Source organism: Canis lupus, chromosome 19, assembly GCF_048164855.1.
Source record: "Canis lupus baileyi chromosome 19, mCanLup2.hap1, whole genome shotgun sequence".
NCBI lineage: Eukaryota > Metazoa > Chordata > Mammalia > Carnivora > Canidae > Canis > Canis lupus.
The window spans coordinates 22,264,662-22,282,291 of record NC_132856.1 but is presented as its reverse complement, the minus strand read 5'-3'; the positions used below and the strand labels follow the sequence as shown (position 1 = coordinate 22,282,291).

Here is a 17,630-nt window from a genome sequence, read left to right as displayed (position 1 = left end):
CGAAGGCAGGTGCCAAACTGCTGAGCCACCCAGGGATCCCCTCTAAATTTTAAATACACATGGCTTTTCATCCAACAAGTCCCATTCTGATCATCTACTCTAAATCAGTACCTCTCAAGCAAAACAATTTTGCAGGGGACGCATGGCAATGTCTTGGGGATGGTTTCTGTTTTCCTGTACTAGAGATGAGACTGGGGAGGATGTGCTACCGGCATCTATTGTGTAGAAGCTAGGGACACTGCTAAACAACCAACAAGCTCACAACAAAAATTTTCCAACCCAAAATGTCCATCATGCTCCAGGTGAGAAACCCTATCCTAAGGAAATAACCAGACAGCCTTTTAAAGTTGAAAATACAAGCTTGTTCACTGGCATTACTGTATACATCTTTATATATCCAACACAGTGGGACTGGTTAAATAAATTGTGATATATCTATACACAACCAGAAAGTAATAATGATGCTGCTGTATATTAATTGTGAGAGAAAGATACTGGCAATATATTTTTAAATAAAAAAAATATATATATGTGCTCCAAACTTTCAAAAGTAAAAAAAAAAAAAAAAGCATGATTCTGTTAAAACTGTGATGTATATCTATACCCAACTGCAGAATAAAAATATAATGTGAGGGGCTCCCTTGCTGGTTCAGCTCTGCATCTCCGGGTTTAAGTTCAAGCCCCACATCAGGTATAGAGAATACTTAAAATCTTCAAGAAAAAAATATAAGATAAGCCAGAAATGGAATTACATTTAATTGTACATTTTATTTTATTTTATTTTATTTTAATTTCTATTTATTTATGATAGTCACAGAGAGAGAGAGAGGCAGAGACACAGGCAGAGGGAGAAGCAGGCTCCATGCACCGGGAGCCCGACGTGGGATTTGATCCCGGGTCTCCAGGATCGCGCCCTGGGCCAAAGGCAGGCGCCAAACCGCTGCGCCACCCAGGGATCCCTAATTGTACATTTTATTTAACCCCATATATCTAAATATTATCATTTCAACCTGTAACCAACATCTAAACTTAATATCTATTTTTCAATCCCATTTTTTTCAAAATCTGGTGGGGATTTGACACTTACAGCACACGTCAATTCAGACTAGCCCCGTTCCAACTGCTCAAGAGCTGCTTGGCAACTGGTTACCACACTGGCCAGCCCAGGTCAACTCCATAACAGATGGGCAGAGAGAGTGATATTTAGAAGGATTGACTCCAAAGTGGTCCAAGTTGTGATCCTGGAGGATAACTTTCTGCAATCATGTTTACTTTCTGACGTATGTTTTCCTGTTCATTTTTACAATGACAAATATGAGTAGGAAAAGTCAAACTATGCACTGAAAGGAACAAAGAGAGAAAATTGCTTGTTGGGCTTCATAAACATCTATGAAGTAGTCCTGATCATTTCTCACTACCTTGTTGGAAATGATACACTCTGGAGCTTTCAGAGAAAGGGTTTGCCACCACCTCCCGAGGAGGCACATCCATGCACACGTGCACACCAATGCATTCCTTGGCCTAACAGTGGGATCAAGGTCACCTCTGCCAACTGTAGCCCAAAAAGCCAACCTCTGCTCCCTCAAAACATATCTGAATAGTGATAAAGAGACTCCACTTTCTTTCAGATAGACATGAATTCCTGTTATCTGTTCTGGGGAACTCCTTCCCTCCCTCCCTCCAGTTCAGTCTGCCACCCCGCACCCCCCCCCCCCCCAGCCTTGGACACAGTGAATACTCAATGAAATTTCTACCGACGTCCCTCAATGTGAAGTGCTGGGGACACAAGCCTAATGTTCTTTTAACGTAGTCTCCATGTGTAAGTTCTATAATAAGATTACGTTAGAGCCAATGAATCTCGTGCACAACCCTGGAAAACCTATTCACACTATTTCTGTCACACAGTTGAGGTTTTAAAAGGCTTGCGAATCCTAGATCTCTCCATCTGAACTCAGGAGCATCTGGGTGTCAATGGCCTGGCCTAAATTTCAGCACTCAGATCTAAGCGGCAGTGTAGCTGACAGGCTGATTCAAATCCATAGAAATGAGCCAGCTGGATCTGGCTGGATGGCCCCACCCTTTACCTGGTGAAGGCAGGTGGGAAGTGAGAGGGAGAAGATGATACAGAAATATAATGTTATCCTGAAAACCTCAGAAACCACTTCTTTCTTCTTAGGATCTTAAAAGTTTGTGTTGTGTTTTCTATTTTGCGGCCAGGGGAAGGTATTAAGATGCCTCTTTCATTTCTATTTCCACCAACTAGATTCTCCCCAAGAAAAACAGCCATTTAAAACCATTTTCAGGGCAGCCCTGGTGGCTCAGTGGTGTAGCGCTGTCTTCAGCCCGGGGTGTGACCCTAGAGACCCGGGACTGAGTCCCACATCAGGCTCCCTGCATGGAGCCTGCTTCTCCCTCTGCCTGTGCCTCTGCCTCTCTCTCTCTGTGTCTGCCATGAATAAATAAATAAAATCTAAAGAAAAATAATAATAATAAAAAAATAAAACCATTTTCATTATCTTTAAAGTTAATAAATAAAATACATTAACGTCCTTGAAAACTTACTACATTCCATGCACTGCGCTAATAACAAAAATAGACATTACTGAGCAACATCACTGAGCCCTTCCTGGGTATGAAGCACTGTTCTAAGCACTTTTTACTTGAAATAACTCATTAATCTTCTAACAACTTCCAAGTCCCTATTTTTATTTTATTTTATTTTATTTTTTTAGATAAGGGAAAAAAGGCTTAGAGAATCTGGTGGCTTCCGCAAGATCACAAAGCCAAAATGTCACAGAGCTGGACCTGCAAAGCAGACCTCCAAAGCCTGAACTCTCAACCAAAGTGTTCTTTATAAGAATCTTCACGGCACATCTATGAAATACGTCTTTTCATTCTCCCCATTTCAGACGAGGACAACTGGTGAAGCCTGTCAGCATCTGCCTAAGAATTGTCACATCCAAACTCAGATGAGGTCCATGCCAGTCCATGCCTCTGAGCGAGGCACCAGTACCAAACCCCCGAGTTACCCCTTCATCATGTCAGCATGGGGAATGTTTATCTCAATTACAAATCATTAGTGTTTTGAAATGGTGGTGACAGGAACCAGGCAAGTACACAGAGAGGGGGATGGTGGCCAAGCGCATTCCCAGGAGTGGGACAAGCCCGAGAGAAAACAGAGAGAAAGTGAATGTGGTCTCAGCCCAGGGGGCTGTCCTCCCCCACTCAGTGCAGAGTTCCGGAATCCCAGAGAGCACTGAGAAATGGAGAGGAAGAACACTTTCCTTTTCTATTTTTGATTCCTTCATTCAGGGGTTGATGAGAATCAGCAGCCACTGGAGCTTACAGATAAAGAGCCAATGCCCAGGGAGGGGTGCACCTGGCAGCTGAGGCCTTCAGCAATACCCCTACTGACAAGAGGCTTATGGGAGGGAAGTCCCTAGGTCTGTCCCCAGGGTCTTACAGGTCAACTGCACACTGCTGAGCTTCTCTCAAACCACGTGGCTAGAGATCACTAGATCAGTGGGTAAAGAAAGGGACTGAAAGAGAAATGGGAGAGAAGTTTCTCAGGCTGGGGGGCACAGGCCCTTGTGACAGCGTTCCCTGCCCAAGTGTGACAGGGAGATCACAGAAGGGACCTGGCTGGACAGTTTCTTATTTGAGTTGCTGCTGCAAACAGAGGAACCGCAGAAGCAACAAGACGAGAAGTAACCATGACTCTCACTATGCTAAGTGCTTTATGTAGAACTCTCCATTTGTCCTCATTACAAAGCAGTGAGGGAGACTTACCACATTTAAAGAGCCTCTCTTTCTCTGTTTACCAGTATATTCCTGGTGCCTAGAAGAGTGCTTGAAACAAGTAAGCATTCAATGATTATTTGGTGAATAAAGGAATAAATTTAAAGCATCCAAGTTTTTGGAAAGCTTATGAGCCCCAGATCTCTCCATCTGGTTTTAGGAACGTCTGAGTGCCAGTGGCCTGGCCTTTTATAATTTTAGCACTTAGACCAAAGCTGCAATGTAGTACTCTGTGAGTTCACTCTGTAAATTCTCCCACAAGAGCCACTAGTCAAGGACACTCTCAACAACAGGATCCCTTCCCTATGCTCTCAGCATTCTGGCTTCCTCATTCCCACTTCTTCAAACCCTGGCGGCTCCAAAACTTATGAACAATTAAAAGAAAAAAATGTAAACAGCCTAAGGAAATAAAACTTCTGAACTTTATTTATAATCAAAGAATTGAACAAGAAAAGAAAAAAATGACATGCAGTTTTTTTTTTCCTAAGATTCAAATGATAACAAAAAATGTTGTTATTCAGGACACCTGGGTGGCTCAGTGGTGAGCATCTGCCTTTGGCTCAGGTTGTGATCCCATGGTCCTGGGATCGAGTCCCACATCAGGCTTCTTGAGAGGAGCCTGTTTCTCCCTCTGCCTGTGTCTCTCTGCCTCTTTCTCTGTGTCTCTCATGAATAAATAAATAAAATCTTTAAAAAAAAATGTTGATACTCATTGTTGGCAAAGTTGTAGTAAAATAAATACTCTCATTCAGTGTCAATAGGAGTGGAAACTGGTGCATTTTAAAAAATAAGATGACAAGACGTATGGAAAACCTGTAAGAATTCCATAAACTCTCTTTAAGTAATTTCCCCCTCTAGAATATATCTAAAGAAATAAAAAAAATTGACAAACACCTGTGCACAGATATGCCCAATGCAATAAAAATATTACAGAAAAACTGGAAACGATTTTCACACCCAATATTGAAGAACAGTTAATTAAATTGTATTACATGTGAAAGGATGACACAGTGTGTAATCATTTAAGATATCTTTAACAATACTTCATGACACGGGAAAATGCTCACCATGTAATATTAAATTTAAAAAAGAAACAATTTTATATAGTCAATATACAGCAATTTTGTTAAATATGTGTACACTCAATGAAAAAAGAACGGCAGAAAATTTATGTTATTCTCAGGGTCAGGATTCTAAGTTATTTTTACTTTTATACTTGGTCTACTTTTCTATAATTTCAAATTCCCTATAATGAGCTAGTTTTACATGTGTAATCAGAAAACAAAATGAAGTTCGTGGGAATTTCCTACTCTATTTCTATTACTAATAACATAATAAGAATATAGCTAGTGACGTTCCCAATGACAATTCTATATTGGTCTTCATGTATTTTTATCCCACATAAGGAAATAAGGAGAGGATGTCAACCCCATTCCAGAGCTAGGAAGAACAAGATCTTGGAGCCTAAGTAGCTCCAATCAAATTGACGGTGTGTACCTCAAAAAAACACAAGCAAAACACAATTATCCTTCCCTGTGCCTCAGCCCTGGATAAAACACACATCACATGAGAGGTGTTCATTTGTACGAATCCGTGAGATAAGGGCACTGGACACTGAAATTCTCAGGCTACGCATAACACAATGATTTATAAAACGCACAGTAGTAGTAAACTGGCAGGAGCATTCTACTTTTATATGTATCTTCATCAAATGGCCTTGTTTAAAAAAAAAAAAAACCTCAGCCTTCAGAACCAGATGACAGAGAGTGAGAGATGGGAGAGGGTGGAATCAAGAGCAAGGAGAAGAAGGAGCAGGAGTGGCAGCTCCAGTAGCTGGAAGAGGAGGGAAAGAGGAGATGAAGGTGAGAATGAGAGGGAAAAGTGGGCATCTTCCGAGATGAACATCTTTATTTATTTTTGTTTGTTTGAGATGAAGGTATTTAGGTGACATTTCTCATAGTGATAAATACACAGAAATACTTGTAAGTGGTGTAATTTCCCTTAACATTGCTGGAAAAAAGACTGGAAATGAAAAAAAAATGAAAAGTGCTGAAAATGAAATCTAAGATAAGGGTCATCTACATAAAACAAACATATTTTGGGTTTTTTAATAGTCAACTTTTTCATTGTCATATTTTAATAATTCCACTTGTTTGGAGCATCATATCATAAAAGGAAGGAAGAGGTGCAAGAGAAGACCAGGGGATTCCCAACACAGAGGGCTCCAATTATGCAGTGGCTTGGAGTTGTCATGTCTCTTTCCTGGATGTCAGTTTCATCTTCAGTAAATTACAAGGAAGAGACCAGAGAAGTCCCACATTCTTTGGTCCTCTCTGAAGTTACGAGATTACTACTTCACTGAATGGCCAACTAGGGGATTTTAGAACTAGATGGGGGTCATGGCCACAAAGTAGAGTGGCATACAGCTCAATTTTAAATACACAGTGAACCTCAGTGAACTCAAATATCTCTTGCCTAAACCATTAATGACATACGTCCTGCTGCAGTATGGTGAACGAGAGAAGAGAATTTAAATTTTTATACTCTAAAAGCTGTAAGTACATTTTAATTTTTCTGGGTAAACTGACTGAAATCCAACCAAAGCAAATTTTGGAGATGCAAATACAAACATAAAGCAATGGCTTGCTCTGGGGAAAGAGAAGGAGTGACGTTTGGGATAGTAAAGAGGGGATGAATAGCTAATCCTCGCAAGAACACAAAGTTCCTAGCTGCTTACAGGCTGAAAATCAAGTTGGGGACATGGGAAAATAACAAAAACGATTCAGATCAGAAAAAAAAAAAAAAAAAAAAACCCTAGCAACTTAAAGTCTAGAAATTTTGAGATAAAAATTAATGCAAATTATACCTCACCAACTCATAGAAAATGCATACAGTTGACCTCAAGGAGTGATCATATATGGCTCAGTTTCATTTTAGTATTATCTAAAAGTAGAGGGAGAAACTAGATGATAATCTAAAATCTCAACATCATTTATAAAACTACTTTAAGAGGTTGAGCTATCTTGAGGTGCCTAACACAGACATCCTGGCCATCATGACTAACTGGAAAAAATCGGAAGCCCCACCATCGCAGTGATAGACAACACAACAACAGAAGTCACCAAAGTATCCTAAAATAAGATTTAGATATAACATGTAATGACTTGGAAAAATACTTGTGATACTGCAAGGGTAAAAATAGGAAACAAAATAGTGTGTGCAGGGCAAGCACATATAAACAAATCTACATATACAAAAATACTGGCAGGATATTGATAAAATGTTGAACTGGTTAGAGGTCGTCACCAGTGAAATTGTTCTTCCTACATTTTCTTCCTCTGAGAAGTACATTTATTATCTTCCACAAAGGGGGAACATTCCTACCTCATCCTGTGCCAACTTAATGGGATTTAGTACCTAAAGAGAGACAAAGCACACTTGTTATTATTTTACCTACAGTTTTCTAAATGCTTGAAGATTTGGGACCAGCCTAGAGATCTCGAGAATGTTAACTTTGTTTCAGAATTTTTCAATAAGCCAGAATCTTTGATGCTCTTATGAGTTGAGTTGAAAGGCAGACAAGCTCATCAAAGACTACCTATATTAGTATAAGGTGAAGGTGACAGACTGGCATGTGGCTCAAGCACAGACTAGTACTTTACTAATCTAGAGACCATGTTAACCACACCAAGCATGTGTTAATACTTCAGATGATTAAAACAACATATTTTATGTTAGAAATGTAAATACATCCCCCTTTTCCTCTGCCATTTCTTCATTTTCTTTCTTCCTTTCTTTTTTTGAGTCCGGTGTGGGGTGTGAGCTCACAACCTTGAGATCAAGACCCGAGCTGAGATCAAGAGTCGGACGCTTAACTGACTGAGCCACCCAGGTGCCATATCTGCCTTTTTTTTAAAACCTAGTACTATCTCAATTATTGGAGTAAAGAAAGAATTGAAAGGGGCAAAATGCACAGAATTCCTTTGTGTACCAGTTAATTTTTCTCTGATCACTTTCTGCAGGCTGTACTGTGACCAAATATCCCAGAGTTAGCCCCCTGTCCATGTGGGGCTGCAAGGGGTGGGGTACACATAATGACCTTAACAAATCAGAGTGCCAAACAGGCACTATTCCTCGAAAAAGCATTCAAAATGCCTACCATAAGCACACTGGTAGTCATACAAAGCCAGTATATATTATGGAAGATTCAAATATTTTTGACTGGTTAAGGTTATGGATGACTTCCGTGTTGACAAACACAATCCTCAGTTCTTTGTCATCATCTCTTCTGACTTCTTTTTTTTTTTTTTTAAGATTTTATTTATTTATTCATGAGAGACACAGAGAGAGAGGCAGAGACACAGGCAGAGGGAGAAGCAGGCTCCACGCAGGGAGCCCGATGTGGGACTTGATCCCGGGTCTCCAGGATCACGCCCTGAGCCAAAGGCAGATAGATGCTCAACCACTGAGGCACCCAGGCGTCCCCTCTTCTGACTTCTTAGCAACTTCTAATGCAGGTAACAATGCTGTCCTCCTTTTTTTCAAAAAAATTTTTTTTCACTAATTTATTTGGGAGAGACAGAGAGAGAGCACATGTAAGGAAGAGGGAGAAAGAAAGAAACCCAAGCAGACCCCACACTCAGTGTGGAGTCAGACGCAGGGCTCAATCTCACGACCCTGAGATCATGACTCAAGCAGAAACCAACAGTCTGGTGCTTAATCAACTAAGCCACTTAGGCAATTCAATGTTCTCTTCCTTTAAAATGCCATCAATGGGCTCCTGGTTCACTCAAATCCCCAAAATTTCCAGCCAGCTTTGCCTCTTTATTCTCTGCAACCTGTAATCAAATCTCTTAATGTTGGTGGTTGGCTTCAGAACTCACATCTTGGAGCCCTATTTTCCTCTACTTACACCCTTGGTGAGCTCACCCAGGTTCCTGCCTTCACATATTACTTACATGCTTATAAATTCTCAATTTATAGCCCTGGCTAGGACATTTCCAGATCCACATGCCCCAATGGCCATTTGATAGCTCTATCTGGTAAATAATCAACAGCTCAAAGCCCACATGTCTATAGCCTTACTCCTGACTTCCCCAGCTTTCCTCGTCTACCCCTGACAAAGACTCTGGGCTTGGCCCAACTTGAGTTGGGCTTCTGAACCCATCTGGGCACCTCCCTGTAAAATCCAGTTTTAGCAAGACCCCTGCTAATAAGTCTGTCTAATCACAAGCCCTCTACCACCTTCAGATACCTTCAGTATCTGACCACCACTGACATCTGCCTGGTTTCTTCATCCTCCATCAACACCCAGGTAGTATCTGATCACCCTGGCCTGTCTTCAGCAAGAGCCCTGTTAGGTCTGTGTAGCTCAGAGCTTCTGCTTACCCACAATGTTTCCTCGTGGTAATCTTCCATTCACTGACGCCCACTCTCCTCCCTGGCTATAAATTCCTCCTTGCCTGTGCTGTATTCAGAGTTGAGCCCAATCTCGCTCTCCCGTATAAAATCTCACTGGAGTGTTCCCAACACCTATTGTGACGGTCCTGAATAAAGTCTGCCTGACCATCTGTAACAAGTGAGATTAAATATTTTTTTTTCCTTTAATACCATCAGAGCTGTTCCCTATAGAGTCCCCTATTTCAGTTAATGGCAGCTCCAACCTTTCAGCAGTTCTATCACCCAAAACCTTCATCTTTGACTCTTTCCACCCACAAGCAATCCATCAGATGATACTATCCTATCATTCTGGACAAAAATCTTGGGAGTCATCCCTGATGCAACTCTTTCAAATTCCACATCTATTCCGCCAGGAAATCCTGTGGTTCTACCTTCAAATAAAAAGCAAATTTAACTATTTCTCACCACCTCTCCTGCCATCCCGATCCTGGCCATCATCCTAGCTCATCGGGATATTTACAGTGGCCTCCTAACAAGCCCCCCTCCCTATCACCCTGCTTTGTTCACCCACAGGTAAATTTCAGAATGGCTTCCAGAGTGATTCAGTCAAAGCAGGAGTCAGATCTTGACCCACCTCAAAGTCCATCGATCGTTCCCTATTTTACTAAAAGACTAAGACCCGGTGAGTCTACATGCCCTACTCAGTCTAACCCTGTAACTCCGTTGTTTTGTTTTTGTTTTTACCAAAGTTTATTTACATATATTTTTTTAGTAATCTCTACAACCCAATGTGGGATTCAAACTCACGACCCCAAGATTAGGAGCTGCTTGCTCTTCTGATTGTGCCAGCCAGGCACCCGGCCCTGCTACTTCTTGACCTTGCTTCCGACTATTCTCCCCCTTCATGACTTGACTTCAGCCACACCAGCCAACTTGCTCTCTTTAGAGCAGGCTAGATGTTGGCTCAGGTGCTCCCGTGCTGCACAGTCAGACTTACACTGATTATTTACAGTTGGAACCCCTTCCTCAGGCAATTTGATCTCCCTTACCCAACTGTATTTTCTCCCCTGCACCTATCACCATGAATTCATATTTTACTTCCCTGCCTGTCCGTATCCCCTAGAACCATGGGCAGAGGGCCTGATAGTGGTGTCATTCACTGATATATTCCTCATCAACTTGAGCAAAGCGGTCCATTAGAAATATAACAGCTGCCACACATGTAATTGTAACCATACGGAAGCAGTTAAAATTCAGTTTAATAATTTATATTATTTAACCTAACACAACAAAAATATGATTTCAATGTGTAATCAATAAGGAATAATAACTCAAACATCTCACATCTTTTTTCCATACAAAGTCTTTTAAATACTTTGTCAAATTTACATTTAGAGCACATATAAGTTTGGGCTAATAGCACTGCAAACACGTGGCTAGTGGTTTCCACAGTGGATAGTGTAGGTTTAGTCTATTTTATTCTACTCTTTTGTATGCTTCTTTCATTTCTGAAAAATTCTTGGACAGCAATCCACTAAATTGATTTCCTAACCACAAATGGGTCCCTATGCCCACTTTGAAAATCACTGTGCTAAAAAAAAAAAAGAAAAGAAAAGAAAATCACTGTGCTAAATCAACTTTAAGGTATGTAATCTGTGATGACCAGATTTTGGGGCCCTTTCTCTGACCTCTAGGGACAGCTCAGGAACCTCTGAAAGGGAAATAGGACCCTCTGAAAGGGAAACAGACTTTCAGAGAAAAGAGGCCTGGAGGCTGCAGAATTAGGCTGCAGAATTAAAGTATCATGCCAATTCACAGAGTGAAATCACCGTCCATCCAATGACGCAAGACTTGTTTTTTTAATTAAAAGGGAATTTTAAATAACTCATCGCACTGTCAGATAATTAACAAAACATCTAATTACTTATAATTATATGCTACATACATACTAATATATAAAATTCAAGGGCAAATCTGCATGATTTCACACTTCAAAAAGAGCTACATTGGGACGGAGCAGAAAGACTTCAAGTTTTTTCATTCTTCTCCCCTCCCAGCCCACCACGCAAAGGCTACAGGAGTACAATAGTTCAGACCAAGGACAGAGAAGTACAAATTTAAATGATTAATCTTCATTTTTCAAATGCAAACTCCCACTCACCAGTAGTCTCTTCAAGAAGTTCTATAAACTTCAAATCCACACTCAACCCTGGATAGAAGGTCAACTTTTCAAATGGCCTCAAAATAAGGACTGCACCACCAATAGAACATTTGTTCCTTGAAGGTTCTACATGTTATGAGATACGAGAAGGGTGACACAGTCAAGGTTAGCACAGATCTGCTACCTTAAACAGGGTTTTGTTTTTGTACAGCTAAGCTTCAAATTTCTTCCCTAGGTTTCTGAATTGCCAAAGTAAGGCAATACTTCCTACATCTCTCTGCTAAGCTGTTACGTTGTCACCTAAACTGAGAATCTCTTCCTAAGATACTCAAGGTGAGCAACTGGGATATTTGTGCCCTTGGCAGATGGGAGAACAAAAACATCATTTTTAAAAGATGAAGAAACCATTTGTTATTCGGTTTTGTATTTCTCATTGTTCACAGTGCAAAATATGGCTAGTTGATAATCACTGCAAAGATTGCCTTTACTACTAAATATGCCTTCATGTACATTTCAACAAGTGACTTCTGCTTGAAAACGAACTCTATTGAGCATATTTCTCTGGAAATCAATATTTAAAAAATTTTTTTTTCTTTGAAACTAACATTCAAGAGAAACAGCTCTTGTTTACAGAGTAACTTAGTTTAGCATTATGGTTAACAATGTTTAAAAACAGCTAAATTAAAATGCAAACATTTAAATTTTGAAGTTTAACTGTTGGGAGGCCAAATCAGCTCTATGAAAATATAAACAACATGAAAACAGTAATTTTTCCCCTAACTCCATCCCCTTTAAGAATATTTCAGGTCACCATTTTGTAGGGTTTAGGAGGAAGACCTTATACAACTCAGGTTGTAAGAGAGTTACAAATTTATTTATTTATTTTTTGATAGGTTCAAATTTAAATGCTTGGGATGAACCTTGAAGATATGCTAAGTGAAGGACGTCACTCACAAAAAAACCACACATAGTAGGATATGTCCCAAATAGGTCAACCTATGCAGACGGAAAGTAGATTAGTCTTTGTCAGGTGCTGAGTTGATGGGAGTGACTGTTAATGGTTAAGGGATCTCTTTCTGGGGTGCTGAAATGTTCTGAAATGAGACTGTGATGATGGTTGCAAACTCTAGGAATATATCCAAAGCCATCGAACGGTACACTTTTAAGTCGGTGAACTATATTGTGATATGAATTATATCTTAATAAAGCTAGTAACAAAATTAACATGCCTGATAATGTTCAAAACAGCACTGGAATGAAAGATACAAGAAAATTAAGTTAAACTAACATAGCTTCCATTTAGCTAAAATACATTAAATCCCTGCTACCCTGGGTCTCTTCATTATAGGCCACTTTCTCCCAGCAAACAATATTGTCCTTCCTAACATTGGTCATCATCATTGTTCATAATCTGGGTATTCCCTGCTATAAAATAAACTATGAAGACAGAGACCATATTCTTCTTATGAAGCACTATGATCTTAGCCACTAACACACAATCATCAGTAAATATCTGCAGTAGGAATTTATGTATGCATATGGTATGTACTTCTGTATGAATGAATGAATGCATGAAATCATTGGACTGGGGCAATTCAACAATCAAGTTATTGTGTTCTCACTGTCCCCTTAAACCTGTCCTCCAATTCTCCCATGCTCCTGGACAACCTGGTAGATACTTTTCCCAGCAGCCACTGCAGTTTCCTGCTACCAGGCAACCATTATCTTACCAATTAAAGGTCAGTAGATGTGATGTGTGCAATTTCTAACTCCTTTGTATCAAAGAAAACTGCTTGCCTTGGACTTCCCCACTATGTTTCAACCATGTAAATAATGACAAAGTCCCAAGGTAGGAGAGCAAAAGAGAGAAAGAACCTGCCCAATTAAGCTAGACTGGTCAGACTGTTATATAAGAGAGAAGTAAACTTCTTTTCTATGTAAGCCATTGTATGTTGGGGTCTCTATGCTGTATCAGCCTAGTCTTTACCCTATTAAACCCAGACATGGGTGAGTGAGGACAAGGGTGGGAGGCAGACAGGAAGGATTCAAATGCTTCACTGAATATACTAGTGATTCAGCTAGTGCGGTCATCTGGTGGCCCAATGAAGACACTGTTATGTCTATACAACAACTTGGTGAATTAATAATCACACAATTCAAAAGTGGAATGCTATAAAGCGGTCATTTTGAAATGGATTTAACTTTGAATGTTTTTGTCATTAAATATTTAAATCAAATAAATATAAACTTTCAAAAGAATCAATAGATATATTTTAAAGAGCCGAATAGCCATTTTACCTTTATTTGTAACCAAGATATAACCTGCAGTATGCAAGACACAATAAGTAGAGTCTATAAGGATGCTTTATACTCCTTGATCCAACAACAACAAAAAAAGCTCAAATTGGGAATAGAGGAAAATGCTAATGATTATACTTCCTTTTAGATTGTTTCTTAACTTTTTCACAAATAATTTGACCATAAAAAATAAATTAAAACAACTACAAAGAAATTAACTAGCACATAAGATGTGAAGCTTAAAGATGCCTAAAATATTTTTTAAAAACCACTTAATTGTACTCTAAATGGGCTTGATGATCATCATCCACTCCCAATAATACCACTCAGAACTGATATAAGATGAATTTCACAAATTGGATTTGAATCTCAAGCAAAAATGCATTTAGGTGAAATGCCAATGTTGGGAGAAAGCAGAGAGAAAATGACATATAAACCTTTATTAAATTACCAAACTAAGGCAGCCATGATAAAAGGACATCAATATAAGTGTGACCTGAACAAGATGTCTTTTTAGGTCTAGTCTTGACATTCTACATGATCGTGGGTAAGTTACCAATTATCTCTGGGACCACCTTCCCAGTTTGTAAAGTAGGGATTATAATCATTGCTGCCTATCTCTCAAGAAAGCTGGCAACCAAACCCATTTTGTAAAGTGTTCAGATCCACTTGGAAGAAAATTGTTATATCGTTACCAAGTAAGATGACTGTTATTTATGACTCTTCAGACCTTTGAATCTAAATTTGAAAAATGGCTTCATCTGTTTTTCTGAATTTGCCTGGCCACTTTTATATTCATAACTAGTTTTTCCCATAGTGCCAATGTAGACATATTTATTTGCATCTATGCTGACTGTTAATGGTTCCCAGATTTCAAATGTGGGCATGACATTTACTGAGAAGTTCCTGGCATCTGAAATCTACCTCTTTTTGATGGTGTGGAGATGGCGCTGGTTTCCTCACGATCACTGGATACACAATCTTCTCTGGTTTTTCTGGTTTTTTGGTTTGCTTTTGAGGGGGAGGGAGAAAGAGAATCCTAAGCGACTCCTTGCTCAGCATGAGCCCAATGCAGGGCTAGATCCCACAACCCCGAGATCATGACCTGGGCCAAAATTAAGAGTAGGATGTTTAACCGATGAAGCCACCTGGGAATCCCACTCTTCTCTGTTTAAGGTTCATTCCCTGGGAAGAAACAGTAGCCCTTCCAGCCATTTTACAGATCTTTTTTTTTTTTTTTATACATGTTTAATAAATTGTTTTTCCCTTCTATATGAGATCAAAATAAATAAGGATTCGTTTTTGAAGGATCTTTGAGCTGTTCAAAGGTAAAAAATTATATGTGATGTATTATTGAAGTCTCTATACATTAATTTCTAAAGAAAAAAATTAAATTTGAAATAGGGTCAAATAAGATGGAATTGATATTATAGAATAAAAAAATAAATAATCCAATGTTAATTGGGGGTAGGAAAAATGAAGTTTATTTAATAAGACCTCAATCACCAAAAGTTGGAGTGGAAAAAAACGATACAGAGATGGAGCAAAAATCTCTTACTCGGAGCTTCCTGGCAGTCAAGTTTAAAAGAAAAATTACATGAATTTGTTACTCAGCTTCCTTTGTGTCATGACAGGAGCCATCAGAAGGACAAAATTTTTCACTGTTCCTGAAATTTGACAAGGAGTTACTCATTTGCAGTATAACGTATAATATAACACACCATGTCCTTGACATTAATTATAAAGAAAGAATTTCTTCTCTCCCCATGGACTACTCTTAGTCAACACTAATGAAAAATCCTGGAACCTTTTTTCTTTTCTTCCCAAACTTGCCCCTATCTCATGATATTTTAAACTTTGAACAGTATCACAGAATTGGAAACAAATCATCACACAAATTCAAATGTGCCCATTTACAGGTCATGGGTGTTAGCGTAGGCATTATAAAGACATCAAGCCAGAAGAAAAATAATTCATGCTTACAGGTGACTCCAAAGAAAACAATGACAACTGCTCAAGATGCCCTTATTTGAAGTTGTCGGGTAACAGAACTCTAGAGGTGAATATTTCATCTCTTCAACCATGTTTTCCACTTTGTTTAATCACAATTTTTAGCTCTGCTAGAAATCTCTGCTAGCTAATGGCACCAGATGAGTTAAACACCTGGCACAGTTTTGCATGAGGAACACCTTTGAGATCTCGCAGGGCTCACGGAGACCAGGAGACACAACTTATAGCCGAGCTGAGTCACTGTGACAAAGACAGAATGACCCACAAAACAGAAAATATTTACTACAGAGCTCTTTACAGAGAAAGTTTGCAGATACCTGGAGTTAACTAAGCCTTCACTTTTAAGATCTGATAACTGGGTCTCCACAAAGGAAACTGCTTTGACTTGATAACCCCCAAAAAACTAGTTTGGATCAACCCTACTGGTGCTGCAGCCTATGAATGAGGCTGTCCTCCGTGGAGGACAATCAGGTGCTTCTCACAAAGGCTTAATTTAAACAACAAAGATGATGAAATGGAGCATTGTGGATTTTTTGCTTCCAATCAGAAATGCGCCAGAATGAAACCACAAAAACAAATCCATTCCTTTAAGAGGCGTTCTAGGGTCCCAAAAACGCTCAGTAAGATTAAAAAAAAAAAAATAGCGATCTAAGAATCTTCACACTGTAAAAGTCCACAAAAACCCAGAACACGTTCAACTAAAGAGTAGGAAGTCTCTACAAATGCATTAGCCTGATTTAGTCATATCTGAGTTAAGACTTTGTGCCACCAGGTCAGCAAGGAACCTGTTTTAATAGAGATGCAAATCTACTAAAGCAAATGAAGCTATTACTGGCCAAAATTCAAAAATAAACTGAAGATGCTACTTGAGAAACACCAGTCATTAAAGAGACCTGCAAGATTAACTTGTATAAGATGACCACTGCCCTCACTGGAGACATACCTTCGGAATCAAGAAAATATGTAGCATCCATAACGGTTTTAAGCAAAGTGCTTTTTGGTTCCCCCTCCCAAAAGTGAGTTTGAGAAAATTTAATTTAGCTTTAATTCATCAAGCTACATTAGTCTCTCTGAAAACTTCTAATTTCAAAATCAAATACTCATTTGATTTTCAAGCAAGGTCAAGAGAACAAGGCAGCCTAGTGCTGACATCACAGGGATATGCTCCACGCCGCTCAGCAGTTACATCAATGTGCCGTGTTGCTATGGTGCTTGACTATTAATTTCTGAAAGAAGGTGATTATAAAGCCGCCAGATGAACATCAATCGGATGACACCATTTCAGCACAGAACACTGACATGCGCTACTCATGTTTGCAGCAATTTTTATGAATCACCACTTCTGTGATGTGACTATTCCTTTCTAACTTTAAGCCCACCAAGTCAACAACCAAAAAAAATGTTTTTTAAATGTAAAAAAATAAAGTTCAGCTTCAACAAAGAGAGCAAAGTTTGTTAATGTTTGGAGGAAATGCATCACTCTGTGGACCATTTCTTAAGGGCAGTCTTTTCGTTAACAATCTCCCCAAAACTTACTGTACTGCATACAGACTTACACACAAATACACACACACACATATTTGGTAGCCACGTAGATCAGAAAAGAATTGAATTAAGATATATCTGGAAGGAGGTAGATACAGGCCAAGATAGAATTCCACTAATCAGATGTGCATTTACCTTTTTTGGCTTCTGGAAAGCAATCTTCAGGTATAGTCACCTCAAAAGGTCACTTCTTACCCTGAAAACAAAAGACAACATCAAAGTCTGAATGTCAAGAGAGAGTAGCAACCACCTATTTGCCTGGAATAGATGCAAGAACAACAAAAGCGCTCCATTACAATTCATGGCAAACGACTTTCAGAGTTAATAAAAACAAGTCCCAGGACCACAGATCTGGTGCACAGGCCAGTGAGCTCCTCAAGACAACAAAAACAACGTGGGTGGAAAAAGTAAAGGCGAA

At 39.3% G+C, this 17,630-nt stretch overlaps 1 protein-coding gene across 5 annotated transcripts in view; it reads right to left on the bottom strand.

The window, feature by feature from the left end:
- Positions 1 to 17,630, bottom strand: part of FOXP1 (forkhead box P1) — a 375,747-nt gene that overhangs the window by 306,345 nt on the left and 51,772 nt on the right. For all 5 annotated transcript variants that reach the window (XM_072785383.1, XM_072785396.1, XM_072785390.1 and 2 more), the window contains exon 2: positions 17,348 to 17,408. The gene's annotated coding sequence lies outside the window, so the exon portion shown is untranslated. The remainder of the gene's footprint in view (positions 1 to 17,347; positions 17,409 to 17,630) is intronic.